Source organism: Lissotriton helveticus, chromosome 5_1, assembly GCF_964261635.1.
Source record: "Lissotriton helveticus chromosome 5_1, aLisHel1.1, whole genome shotgun sequence".
Classification (NCBI taxonomy): domain Eukaryota; kingdom Metazoa; phylum Chordata; class Amphibia; order Caudata; family Salamandridae; genus Lissotriton; species Lissotriton helveticus.
In genome coordinates this window covers 1,623,161,539-1,623,174,370 of record NC_136065.1, presented here as the reverse complement: position 1 = coordinate 1,623,174,370, position 12,832 = coordinate 1,623,161,539, and the positions used below count along the sequence as shown (strand labels likewise).

At 38.0% G+C, this 12,832-nt stretch overlaps 7 non-coding genes across 7 annotated transcripts; all 7 read left to right on the top strand.

Annotated features, from left to right (window-relative positions):
* The first annotated feature begins 1,883 nt into the window (after positions 1-1,883).
* On the top strand, positions 1,884-1,956 carry TRNAR-UCG (transfer RNA arginine (anticodon UCG)). Its single transcript has one exon. It is a non-coding gene; the product is annotated as a tRNA-Arg (tRNA).
* Positions 1,957-2,757: 801 nt separating this feature from the next.
* TRNAR-CCU (transfer RNA arginine (anticodon CCU)) lies at positions 2,758-2,830 on the top strand. The gene has a single exon. It is a non-coding gene; the product is annotated as a tRNA-Arg (tRNA).
* Positions 2,831-5,069: 2,239 nt separating this feature from the next.
* Positions 5,070-5,142, top strand: TRNAR-UCG (transfer RNA arginine (anticodon UCG)). Its single transcript has one exon. It is a non-coding gene; the product is annotated as a tRNA-Arg (tRNA).
* A 1,519-nt stretch (positions 5,143-6,661) lies between these two features.
* Positions 6,662-6,734, top strand: TRNAR-UCG (transfer RNA arginine (anticodon UCG)). Its single transcript has one exon. It is a non-coding gene; the product is annotated as a tRNA-Arg (tRNA).
* A 1,521-nt stretch (positions 6,735-8,255) lies between these two features.
* TRNAR-UCG (transfer RNA arginine (anticodon UCG)) lies at positions 8,256-8,328 on the top strand. The gene has a single exon. It is a non-coding gene; the product is annotated as a tRNA-Arg (tRNA).
* Positions 8,329-9,848: 1,520 nt separating this feature from the next.
* Positions 9,849-9,921, top strand: TRNAR-UCG (transfer RNA arginine (anticodon UCG)). The gene has a single exon. It is a non-coding gene; the product is annotated as a tRNA-Arg (tRNA).
* A 2,394-nt stretch (positions 9,922-12,315) lies between these two features.
* Positions 12,316-12,388, top strand: TRNAR-CCU (transfer RNA arginine (anticodon CCU)). The gene has a single exon. It is a non-coding gene; the product is annotated as a tRNA-Arg (tRNA).
* Positions 12,389-12,832: the final 444 nt, after the last annotated feature.

Below are 12,832 nucleotides of genomic sequence, written 5' to 3'. Positions count from 1 at the left end.
GCAGTTTGTACTACTTTCAAAACTGTTTCTCTCCACTTCTGGAAACATCCAGAGCTATATAAAGCATAAACTGAGCTTTAATCTCATGAAGAAAGAGGTTTAAATGCAAAAATGAAAACAATAGCTTATCGTACTGGTGACATTCTCATTATATAAATTCCAAAAAAGTGATTTAATTGAAAGGAGCTGAAAAAAACCCACAATGGTTTGTAAACCTAAATAACTATAAATAATATATTTTCCGAACTTGCATACCACCTACAGTATAAAAATAAATGCAGCAGGACACATGACTGTGTGGCCTAATGGATAAGGCGCCTGACTTCGGAAAAGAAGATTGAGGGTTCGAGTCCCTTCGTGGTCGGTTTTTGCCAATTGTCACAGAATTCAGGTTTCCATTCAGAATGGAAGCACGCTCTTCCAATACTCTTATAGCCATCATGTTCTCATTCCTAATTAATAATAAAGTGGAGTACATACTGCACAGTCATTTAGATTGCATCTTCAGTCTAAAATCTAGTGCATTTGAGTGGCATTAAAAAGTGCTTCTATGTACATGTACTAAATATGTACTAGGTTTGCAGAATTTTGACTTGACAGAATGGGTTTTAGCTTAAGTGTGTGTAGATGAACTGCAAGGTGTCTAAGTATGTGTTCATGTAGTGCTTCAAGTGTAAAATCTGTATGATTAGTGCAGTTAAAGTGCTAATTTTGCCTACGAGAAAGAAAAGTACTAAGAAGAATTATAAAGGATTGGCACATTGGCTGCCTTTGCTGATGACACAGATGGCTAATTTGTAAAGCACTGGTCTATTAAGTTGCAGAGTGTGGTTGAACTTGGTTAGTAGACTTGGTGCCTGTTTCTGTGTCCTGCTGAAGACAAGGACGGCTTGATACCACTGTCAAAGCCCAGTTTATTAAGAAAAGCATCCATGGAGGAAGAAGTGTTGATTCGAAAATGGTTCTCCTCAAATTTTTCTCCACTTGCTACAAATGCAGAGTATCCATTATAGCACAGAACAGAGTGTTAAAGTCGGGGATGGAAGAGGATGAAAATGGGAAGTTTACTAATTTAGAGAACTGAGAAATGTCCTGTGTGCAGACACCAGTGTTGGACGATTGAATACATTTAAATAATGCCTCTAGATTGCTGGTATGTATCTGTGCCTCAGTGGCCTAATGGATAAGGCACTGCCCTCCTAAGCCAGGGATTGTGAGTTCGAGTCCCATCTGAGGTGCAAACCAATGTCCACTCTTACTTTTCCAGAAAAATAAATATATTTATTACATGCTTCCTCTCAGAAGCTTATGAGGGATTAGGAACGTTGAAATGGTACCATTTTACTTCTGTACTCATCAGAGTCATGTTGATGTTCTGAAACTACAAAGTCGATTTTTGAAACACCTATCTTTGTCAGATGCATTTTTGACCCGGCTGAAGATATTCCTTTGGAAAAAATGATTTGAATTGGATTGGTGTAACTGTTGTTTCTAGAGGTGGTGAAAGGCTTTCAGCTACTTGAATAGGGCAAGTTAGGATTCATTAAATGTATACAACCTTTGAGTGTGTGTAAATTGGAATATCCAGGAACGAGCAGTTTGTACTACTTTCAAAACAGTTTCTCTCCACTTCTGGAAACATCCAGAGCTATGTAAAGCATTTACTGAGCTTTAATCTCATGAAGAAAGAGGTTTAAATGAAAAGAGAAAACAAAAGATTATCGTACTGGTGACATTCTCATTATATAGATTCCAAAAAAGTGCTTTAATTGAAAGGAGCTGAAAAAAACCACAATGGGATGTAAACCTAAATAACTATAAATATTATATTTTCCATCCTTGCATACCACCTACAGTATAAAAATACACACAGCAGGACACATGACTGCGTGGCCTAATGGATAAGGCGTCTGACTTCGGATCAGAAGATTGAGGGTTCGAGTCCCTTCGTGGTCAGATTTTGCCAATGGTCACACAATTCAGGTTTCCATTCAGAATGGAAGCAGGCTCTTCCAATACTCTTATAGACATCATGTTCTCATTCCTAATTAATAATAAAGTGGAGTACATACTGCACAGTCATTTAGATTGCATCTTCAGTCTAAAATCTAGTGCATTTAAGTGGCATTAAAAAGTGCTTCTATGTACATGTACTGAATATGTACTAGGTTTGCAGAATTTTGACTTGACAGAATGGGTTTTAGCTTAAGTGTGTGTAGATGAACTGCAAGGTGTGTAAGTATGTGTTCATGTAGTGCTTCAAGTGTAAAATCTGTATGATTTGTGCAGTTAAAGTGCTAATTTTGCCTACGAGAAAGAAAAGTACTAAGAAGAATTATAAAGGATTGGCACATTGGCTGCCTTTGCTGATGACACAGATGGCTAATTTGTAAAGCACTGGTCTATTAAGTTGCAGAGTGTGGGTGAACTTGGTTAGTAGACTTGGTGCCTGTTTCTGTGTCCTGCTGAAGACAAGGACGGCTTCATACCACTGTCAAAGCCCAGTTTATTAAGAAAAGCATCCATGGAAGAAGTAGTGTTGATTCGAAAATGGTTCTCCTCCAATTTCTCTCCACTTGCTACAAATGCAGAGTATCCATTATAGCACAGAACAGAGTGTTAAAGTCGGGGATGGAAGAGGATGAAAATGGGAAGTTTACTTATGGAGAGAACTGAGAAATGTCCTGTGTGCAGACACCAGTGTTGGACGATTGAATACATTTAAATAATGCCTCTAGATTGCTGGTATGTATCTGTGCCTCAGTGGCCTAATGGATAAGGCACTGGCCTCCTAAGCCAGGGATTGTGGGTTCGAGTCCCATCTGAGGTGCAAACCAATGTCCACTCTTACTTTTCCAGAAAAATAAATATATTTATTACATGCGTCCTCTCAGAAGCTTATGAGGTATTAGGAACGTTGAAATGGTACCATTTTACTTCTGTACTCGTCAGAGTCATGTTGATGTTCTGAAACTACAAAGTCGATTTTTGAAACACCTGTCTTTGTCAGATGCATTTTTGACCCGGCAGAAGATATTCCTTTGGAAAAAATTATTTGAATTGGATTGGTGTAACTGTTGTTTCTAGAGGTGGTGAAAGGCTTTCAGCTACTTAAATAGGGCAAGTCAGGATTCATGAAACGTATACAACCTTTGAGTGTGTGTAAATTAGAATATCCAGGAAGGAGCAGTTTGTACTACTTTCAAAACTGTTTCTCTCCACTTCTGGAAACATCCAGAGCTATATAAAGCATAAACTGAGCTTTAATCTCATGAAGAAAGAGGTTTAAATGCAAAAATGAAAACAATAGCTTATCGTACTGGTGACATTCTCATTATATAAATTCCAAAAAAGTGATTTAATTGAAAGGAGCTGAAAAAAACCCACAATGGTTTGTAAACCTAAATAACTATAAATAATATATTTTCCGAACTTGCATACCACCTACAGTATAAAAATAAATGCAGCAGGACACATGACCGTGTGGCCTAATGGATAAGGTGCCTGACTTCGGAAAAGAAGATTGAGGGTTCGAGTCCCTTCGTGGTCGGTTTTTGCCAATTGTCACAGAATTCAGGTTTCCATTCAGAATGGAAGCACGCTCTTCCAATACTCTTATAGCCATCATGTTCTCATTCCTAATTAATAATAAAGTGGAGTACATACTGCACAGTCATTTAGATTGCATCTTCAGTCTAAAATCTAGTGCATTTGAGTGGCATTAAAAAGTGCTTCTATGTACATGTACTGAATATGTACTAGGTTTGCAGAATTTTGACTTGACAGAATGGGTTTTAGCTTAAGTGTGTGTAGATGAACTGCAAGGTGTCTAAGTATGTGTTCATGTAGTGCTTCAAGTGTAAAATCTGTATGATTAGTGCAGTTAAAGTGCTAATTTTGCCTACGAGAAAGAAAAGTACTAAGAAGAATTATAAAGGATTGGCACATTGGCTGCCTTTGCTGATGACACAGATGGCTAATTTGTAAAGCACTGGTCTATTAAGTTGCAGAGTGTGGTTGAACTTGGTTAGTAGACTTGGTGCCTGTTTCTGTGTCCTGCTGAAGACAAGGACGGCTTGATACCACTGTCAAAGCCCAGTTTATTAAGAAAAGCATCCATGGAGGAAGAAGTGTTGATTCGAAAATGGTTCTCCTCAAATTTTTCTCCACTTGCTACAAATGCAGAGTATCCATTATAGCACAGAACAGAGTGTTAAAGTCGGGGATGGAAGAGGATGAAAATGGGAAGTTTACTAATTTAGAGAACTGAGAAATGTCCTGTGTGCAGACACCAGTGTTGGACGATTGAATACATTTAAATAATGCCTCTAGATTGCTGGTATGTATCTGTGCCTCAGTGGCCTAATGGATAAGGCACTGCCCTCCTAAGCCAGGGATTGTGAGTTCGAGTCCCATCTGAGGTGCAAACCAATGTCCACTCTTACTTTTCCAGAAAAATAAATATATTTATTACATGCTTCCTCTCAGAAGCTTATGAGGGATTAGGAACGTTGAAATGGTACCATTTTACTTCTGTACTCATCAGAGTCATGTTGATGTTCTGAAACTACAAAGTCGATTTTTGAAACACCTATCTTTGTCAGATGCATTTTTGACCCGGCTGAAGATATTCCTTTGGAAAAAATGATTTGAATTGGATTGGTGTAACTGTTGTTTCTAGAGGTGGTGAAAGGCTTTCAGCTACTTGAATAGGGCAAGTTAGGATTCATTAAATGTATACAACCTTTGAGTGTGTGTAAATTGGAATATCCAGGAACGAGCAGTTTGTACTACTTTCAAAACAGTTTCTCTCCACTTCTGGAAACATCCAGAGCTATGTAAAGCATTTACTGAGCTTTAATCTCATGAAGAAAGAGGTTTAAATGAAAAGAGAAAACAAAAGATTATCGTACTGGTGACATTCTCATTATATAGATTCCAAAAAAGTGCTTTAATTGAAAGGAGCTGAAAAAAACCACAATGGGATGTAAACCTAAATAACTATAAATATTATATTTTCCATCCTTGCATACCACCTACAGTATAAAAATACACACAGCAGGACACATGACTGCGTGGCCTAATGGATAAGGCGTCTGACTTCGGATCAGAAGATTGAGGGTTCGAGTCCCTTCGTGGTCAGATTTTGCCAATGGTCACACAATTCAGGTTTCCATTCAGAATGGAAGCAGGCTCTTCCAATACTCTTATAGACATCATGTTCTCATTCCTAATTAATAATAAAGTGGAGTACATACTGCACAGTCATTTAGATTGCATCTTCAGTCTAAAATCTAGTGCATTTAAGTGGCATTAAAAAGTGCTTCTATGTACATGTACTGAATATGTACTAGGTTTGCAGAATTTTGACTTGACAGAATGGGTTTTAGCTTAAGTGTGTGTAGATGAACTGCAAGGTGTGTAAGTATGTGTTCATGTAGTGCTTCAAGTGTAAAATCTGTATGATTTGCGCAGTTAAAGTGCTAATTTTGCCTACGAGAAAGAAAAGTACTAAGAAGAATTATAAAGGATTGGCACATTGGCTGCCTTTGCTGATGACACAGATGGCTAATTTGTAAAGCACTGGTCTATTAAGTTGCAGAGTGTGGGTGAACTTGGTTAGTAGACTTGGTGCCTGTTTCTGTGTCCTGCTGAAGACAAGGACGGCTTGATACCACTGTCAAAGCCCAGTTTATTAAGAAAAGCATCCATGGAGGAAGAAGTGTTGATTCGAAAATGGTTCTCCTCCAATTTCTCTCCACTTGCTACAAATGCAGAGTATCCATTATAGCACAGAACAGAGTGTTAAAGTCGGGGATGGAAGAGGATGAAAATGGGAAGTTTACTTATGGAGAGAACTGAGAAATGTCCTGTGTGCAGACACCAGTGTTGGACGATTGAATACATTTAAATAATGCCTCTAGATTTCTGGTATGTATCTGTGCCTCAGTGGCCTAATGGATAAGGCACTGGCCTCCTAATCCAGGGATTGTGGGTTCGGTCCCATCTGAGGTGCAAACCAATGTCCACTCTTACTTTTCCAGAAAAATAAATATATTTATTACATGCTTCCTCTCAGATGTTTATGAGGTATTAGGAACTTTGAAATGGTAACATTTTACTTCTGTACTCTTCAGAGTCATGTTGATGTTCTGTAACTACAAAGTCAATTTTTAAACACCTATCTTTGTCAGATGCATTTTTGACCCGGCAGAAGATATTCCTTTGGAAAAAATTATTTGAATTGGATTGGTGTAACTGTTGTTTCTAGAGGTGGTGAAAGGCTTTCAGCTACTTGAATAGGGCTAGTTAGGATTCATTAAATGTATACAACCTTTGAGTGTGTGTAAATTGGAATATCCAGGAAGGAGCAGTTTGTACTACTTTCAAAACAGTTTCTCTCCACTTCTGGAAACATCCAGAGCTATATAAAGCATAAACTGAGCTTTAATCTCATGAAGAAAGAGGTTTAAATGCAAAAATGAAAACAATAGCTTATCGTACTGGTGACATTCTCATTATATAAATTCCAAAAAAGTGATTTAATTGAAAGGAGCTGAAAAAACCCCACAATGGTTTGTAAACCTAAATAACTATAAATAATATATTTTCCAACCTTGCATACCACCTACAGTATAAAAATAAATGCAGCAGGACACATGACCGCGTGGCCTAATGGATAAGGCGTCTGACTTCGGATCAGAAGATTGAGGGTTCGAGTCCCTTCGTGGTCAGATTTTGCCAATGGTCACACAATTCAGGTTTCCATTCAGAATGGAAGCAGGCTCTTCCAATACTCTTATAGACATCATGTTCTCATTCCTAATTAATAATAAAGTGGAGTACATACTGCACAGTCATTTACATTGCATCTTCAGTCTAAAATCTAGTGCATTTGAGTGACATTAAAAAGTGCTTCTATGTACATGTACTGAATATGTACTAGGTTTGCAGAATTTTGACTTGACAGAATGGGTTTTAGCTTAAGTGTGTGTAGATGAACTGCAAGGTGTCTAAGTATGTGTTCATGTAGTGCTTCAAGTGTAAAATCTGTATGATTAGTGCAGTTAAAGTGCTAATTTTGCCTACGAGAAAGAAAAGTACTAAGAAGAATTATAAAGGATTGGCACATTGGCTGCCTTTGCTGATGACACGAATGGCTAATTTGTAAAGCACTGGTCTATTAAGTTGCAGAGTGTGGTTGAACTTGGTTAGTAGACTTGGTGTCTGTTTCTGTGTCCTGCTGAAGACAAGGACGACTTGATACCACTGTCAAAGGCCAGTTTATTAAGAAAAGCATCCATGGTGGAAGAAGTGTTGATTCGAAAATGGTTCTCCTCCAATTTCTCTCCACTTGCTACAAATGCAGAGTATCCATTATAGTACAGAACAGAGTGTAAAAGTCGGGGATGGAAGAGGATGAAAATGGGAAGTTTACTAATGGAGAGAACTGAGAAATGTCCTGTGTGCAGACACCAGTGTTGGACGATTGAATACATTTAAATAATGCCTCTAGATTGCTGGTATGTATCTGTGCCTCAGTGGCCTAATGGATAAGGCACTGACCTCCTTAGCCAGGGATTGTGAGTTCGAGTCCCATCTGAGGTGCAAACCAATGTCCACTCTTACTTTTCCAGAAAAATACATATATTTATTACATGCTTCCTCTCAGAAGCTTATGAGGTATTAGAAACGTTGAAATGGTACCATTTTACTTCTGTACTCGTCAGAGTCATGTTGATGTTCTGAAACTACAAAGTCGATTTTTGAAACACCTATCTTTGTCAGATGCATTTTTGACCCGGCAGAAGATATTCCTTTGGAAAAAATGATTTGAATTGGATTGGTGTAACTGTTGTTTCTAGAGGTGGTGAAAGGCTTTCAGCTACTTGAATAGGGCAAGTCAGGATTCATGAAATGTATACAACCTTTGAGTGTGTGTAAATTGGAATATCCAGGAAGGAGCAGTTTGTACTACTTTCAAAACAGTTTCTCTCCACTTCTGGAAACATCCAGAGCTGTATACAGCATAAACTGAGCTTTAATCTCATGAAGAAAGAGGTTTAAATGCAAAAATGAAAACAATAGCTTATCGTACTGGTGACATTCTCATTATATAAATTCCAAAAAAGTGATTTAATTGAAAGGTGCTGAAAAAAAACCACAATGGTTTGTAAACCTAAATAACTATAAATAATATATTTTCCAACCTTGCATACCACCTACAGTATAAAAATAAATGCAGCAGGACACATGACCGCATGGCCTAATGGATAAGGCGTCTGACTTCGGATCAGAAGATTGAGGGTTCGAGTCCCTTCGTGGTCAGATTGTGCCAATGGTCACACAATTCAGGTTTCCATTCAGAATGCAAGCAGTTTCTTCCAATACTCTTATAGACATCATGTTCTCATTCCTAATTAATAATAAAGTGGAGTACATTCTGCACAGTCATTTAGATTGCATCTTCAGTCTAAAATCTAGTGCATTTAAGTGGCATTAAAAAGTGCTTCTATGTACATGTACTGAATATGTACTAGGTTTGCAGAATTTTGACTTGACAGAATGGGTTTTAGCTTAAGTGTGTGTAGATGAACTGCAAGGTGTGTAAGTATGTGTTCATGTAGTGCTTCAAGTGTAAAATCTGTATGATTTGTGCAGTTAAAGTGCTAATTTTGCCTACGAGAAAGAAAAGTACTAAGAAGAATTATAAAGGATTGGCACATTGGCTGCCTTTGCTGATGACACAGATGGCTAATTTGTAAAACACTGGTCTATTAAGTTGCAGAGTGTGGGTGAACTTGGTTAGTAGACTTGGTGCCTGTTTCTGTGTCCTGCTGAAGACAAGGACGGCTTGATACCACTGTCAAAGCCCAGTTTATTAAGAAAAGCATCCATGGAAGAAGAAGTGTTGATTCGAAAATGGTTCTCCTCCAATTTCTCTCCACTTGCTACAAATGCAGAGTATCCATTATAGCACAGAACAGAGTGTTAAAGTCGGGGATGGAAGAGGATGAAAATGGGAAGTTTACTTATGGAGAGAACTGAGAAATGTCCTGTGTGCAGACACCAGTGTTGGACGATTGAATACATTTAAATAATGCCTCTAGATTGTTGGTATGTATCTGTCCCTAAGTGGCCCAATGGATAAGGCACTGGCCTCCTAAGCCAGGGATTGTGGGTTCGAGTCCCATCTGAGGTGCAAACCAATGTCCACTCTTACTTTTCCAGAAAAATAAATATATTTATTACATGCTTCTCTCAGAAGCTTATGAGGTATTAGGAACATTGAAATGGTACCATTTTACTTCTGTACTCGTCAGAGTCAGGTTGATGTTCTGAAACTACAAAGTCGATTTTTTAAACACCTGTCTTTGTCAGATGCATTTTTGACCCGGCAGAAGATATTCCTTTGGAAAAAATTATTTGAATTGGATTGGTGTAACTGTTGTTTCTAGAGATGGTGAAAGGCTTTCAGCTACTTAAATAGGGCAAGTCAGGATTCATGAAACGTATACAACCTTTGAGTGTGTGTAAATTGGAATATCCAGGAAGGAGCAGTTTGTACTACTTTCAAAACAGTTTCTCTCCACTTCTGGAAACATCCAGAGCTATATAAAGCATAAACTGAGCTTTAATCTCATGAAGAAAGAGGTTTAAATGCAAAAATTAAAACAATAGCTTATCGTACTGGTGACATTCTCATTATATAAATTCCAAAAAAGTGATTTCATTGAAAGGAGCTGAAAAAAACCCACAATGGTTTGTAAACCTAAATAACTATAAATAATATATTTTCCAACCTTGCATACCACCTACAGTATAAAAATAAATGCAGCAGGGCACATGACCGCGTGGCCTAATGGATAAGGCGTCTGACTTCGGATCAGAAGATTGAGGGTTCGAGTCCCTTCGTGGTCGGTTTTTGCCAATTGTCACACAATTCAGGTTTCCATTCAGAATGGAAGCAGGCTCTTCCAATATTCTTATAGCCATCATGTTCTCATTCCTAATTAATAATAAAGTGGAGTACATACTGCACAGTCATTTAGATTGCATCTTCAGTCTAAAATCTAGTGCATTTAAGTGGCATTAAAAAGTGCTTCTATGTACACGCACTGAATATGTACTAGGTTTGCAGAATTTTGACTTCACAGAATGGGTTTTTAGCTTAAGTGTGTGTAGATGAACTGCAAGGTGTGTAAGTATGTGCTCATGGAGTGCTTCAAGTGTAAAATCTGTATGATTTGTGCAGTTAAAGTGCTAATTTTGCCTACGAGAAAGAAAAGTACTACAGAAGAATTATAAAGGATTGGCACATTGGCTGCCTTTGCTGATGACACAGTTTGCTAATTTGTAAAGCACTGGTCTATTAAGTTGCAGAGTGTGGTTGAACTTGGTTAGTAGACTTGGTGCCTGTTTCTGTGTCCTGCTGAAGACAAGGACGGCTTGATACCACTGTCAAAGCCCAGTTTATTGAGAAAAGCATCCATGGAAGAAGAAGTGTTGATTCGAAAATGGTTCTCCTCAATTTCTCTCCACTTGCTAGAAATACAGAGTCTCCATTTTAGCACAGAACAGAGTGTTAAAGTCGGGGATGGAAGAGGATGAAAATGGGAAGTTTACTTATGGAGAGAACTGAGAAATATCCTGTGTGCACACACCAGTGTTGGACGATTGAATACATTTAAATAATGCCTCTAGATTGCTGGCATCTATCTGTGCCTCAGTGGCCTAATGGATAAGTCACTGGCCTCCTAAGCCATGGATTGTGGGTTCGAGTCCCATCTGAGATGCAAACCAATGTCCACTCTAACTTTTCCAGAAAAATAAATATATTAATTACATGCTTCCTCTCAGAAGCTTATGAGGTATTAGGAACTTTGAAATGGTACCATTTTACTTCTGTACTCTTCAGAGTCATGTTGATGTTCTGAAACTACAAAGTAGATTTTTAAACACCTATCTTTGTCAGATGCATATTTTACCCGGCAGAAGATATTCCTTTGGAAAAAATTATTTGAATTGGATTGGTGTAACTGTTGTTTCTAGAGGTGTTGTAAGGCTTTCAGCTAATTGAATAGGGCAAGTCAGGATTCATGAAATGTATACAACCTTTGAGTGTGTGTAAATTGGAATATCCAGGAAGGAGCAGTTTGTCCTACTTTCAAAACAGTTTCTCTCCACTTCTGGAAACATCCAGAGCTATGTAAAGCATTTACTGAGCTTTAATCTCATGAAGAAAGAGGTTTAAATGCAAAAGAGAAAACAAAAGATTATCGTACTGGTGACATTCTCATTATATAGATTCCAAAAAAGTGCTTTAATTGAAAGGAGCTGAAAAAAACCACAATGGGATGTAAACCTAAATAACTATAAATATTATATTTTCCATCCTTGCATACCACCTACAGTATAAAAATACATACAGCAGGACAAATGACTGCGTGACCTAATGGATAAGGCGTCTGACTTCGGATCAGAAGATTGAGGGTTCAAGTCCCTTCATGGTCTGATTTTGCCAATGGTCACACAATTCAGGTTTCCATTCAGAATGGAAGCCGGCTCTTCCAATACTCTTATAGACATCATGTTCTCATTCCTAATTAATAATAAAGTGGAGTACATACTGCACAGTCATTTAGATTGCATCTTCAGTCTAAAATCTAGTGCATTTGAGTGGCATTAAAAAGTGCTTCTATGTACATGTACTGAATATGTACTAGGTTTGCAGAATTTTGACTTGACAGAATGGGTTTTAGCTTAAGTGTGTGTAGATTAACTGCAAGGTGTCTAAGTATGTGTTCATGTAGTGCTTCAAGTGTAAAATCTGTATGATTAGTGCAGTTAAAGTGCTAATTTTGCCTACGAGAAAGAAAAGTACTAAGAAGAATTATAAAGGATTGGCACATTGGCTGCCTTTGCTGATGACACAGATGGCTAATTTGTAAAGCACTGGTATATTAAGTTGCAGAGTGTGGTTGAACTTGGTTAGTAGACTTGGTGCCTGTTTCTGTGTCCTGATGGAGACAAGGACGGCTTGATACCACTGTCAAAGCCCAGTTTATTAAGAAAAGCATCCATGGAGGAAGAAGTGTTGATTCGAAAATGGTTCTCCTCCAATTTCTCTCCACTTGCTACAAATGCAGAGTATCCATTATAGCACAGAACAGAGTGTTAAAGTCGGGGATGGAAGAGGATGAAAATGGGAAGTTTACTTATGGAGAGAACTGAGAAATGTCCTGTGTGCAGACACCAGTGTTGGACGATTGAATACATTTAAATAATGCCTCTAGATTGCTGATATGTATCTGTGCCTCAGTGGCCTAATGGATAAGGCACTGGCCTCCTAAGCCAGGGATTGTGGGTTCGAGTCCCATCTGAGGTGCAAACCAATGTCCATTCTTACTTTTCCAGAAAAATAAATATATTTATTACATGCTTCCTCTCAGAAGCTTATGAGGTATTAGGAACTTTGAAATGGTACCATTTTACTTCTGTACTCGTCAGAGTCATGTTGATGTTCTGAAACTACAAAGTCTATTTTTGAAACACCTATCTTTGTCAGATGCATTTTTGACCCGGCAGAAGATATTCCTTTGGAAAAAATGATTTGAATTGGATTGGTGTAACTGTTGTTTCTAGAGGTGGTGAAAGGCTTTCAGCTACTTGAATAGGGCAAGTCAGGATTCATGAAATGTATACAACCTTTGAGTGTGTGTTAATTGGAATATCCAGGAAGGAGCAGTTTGTACTACTTTCAAAACAGTTTCTCTCCACTTCTGGAAACATCCAGAGCTATATTAAGCATAAACTGAGCTTTAATCTCATG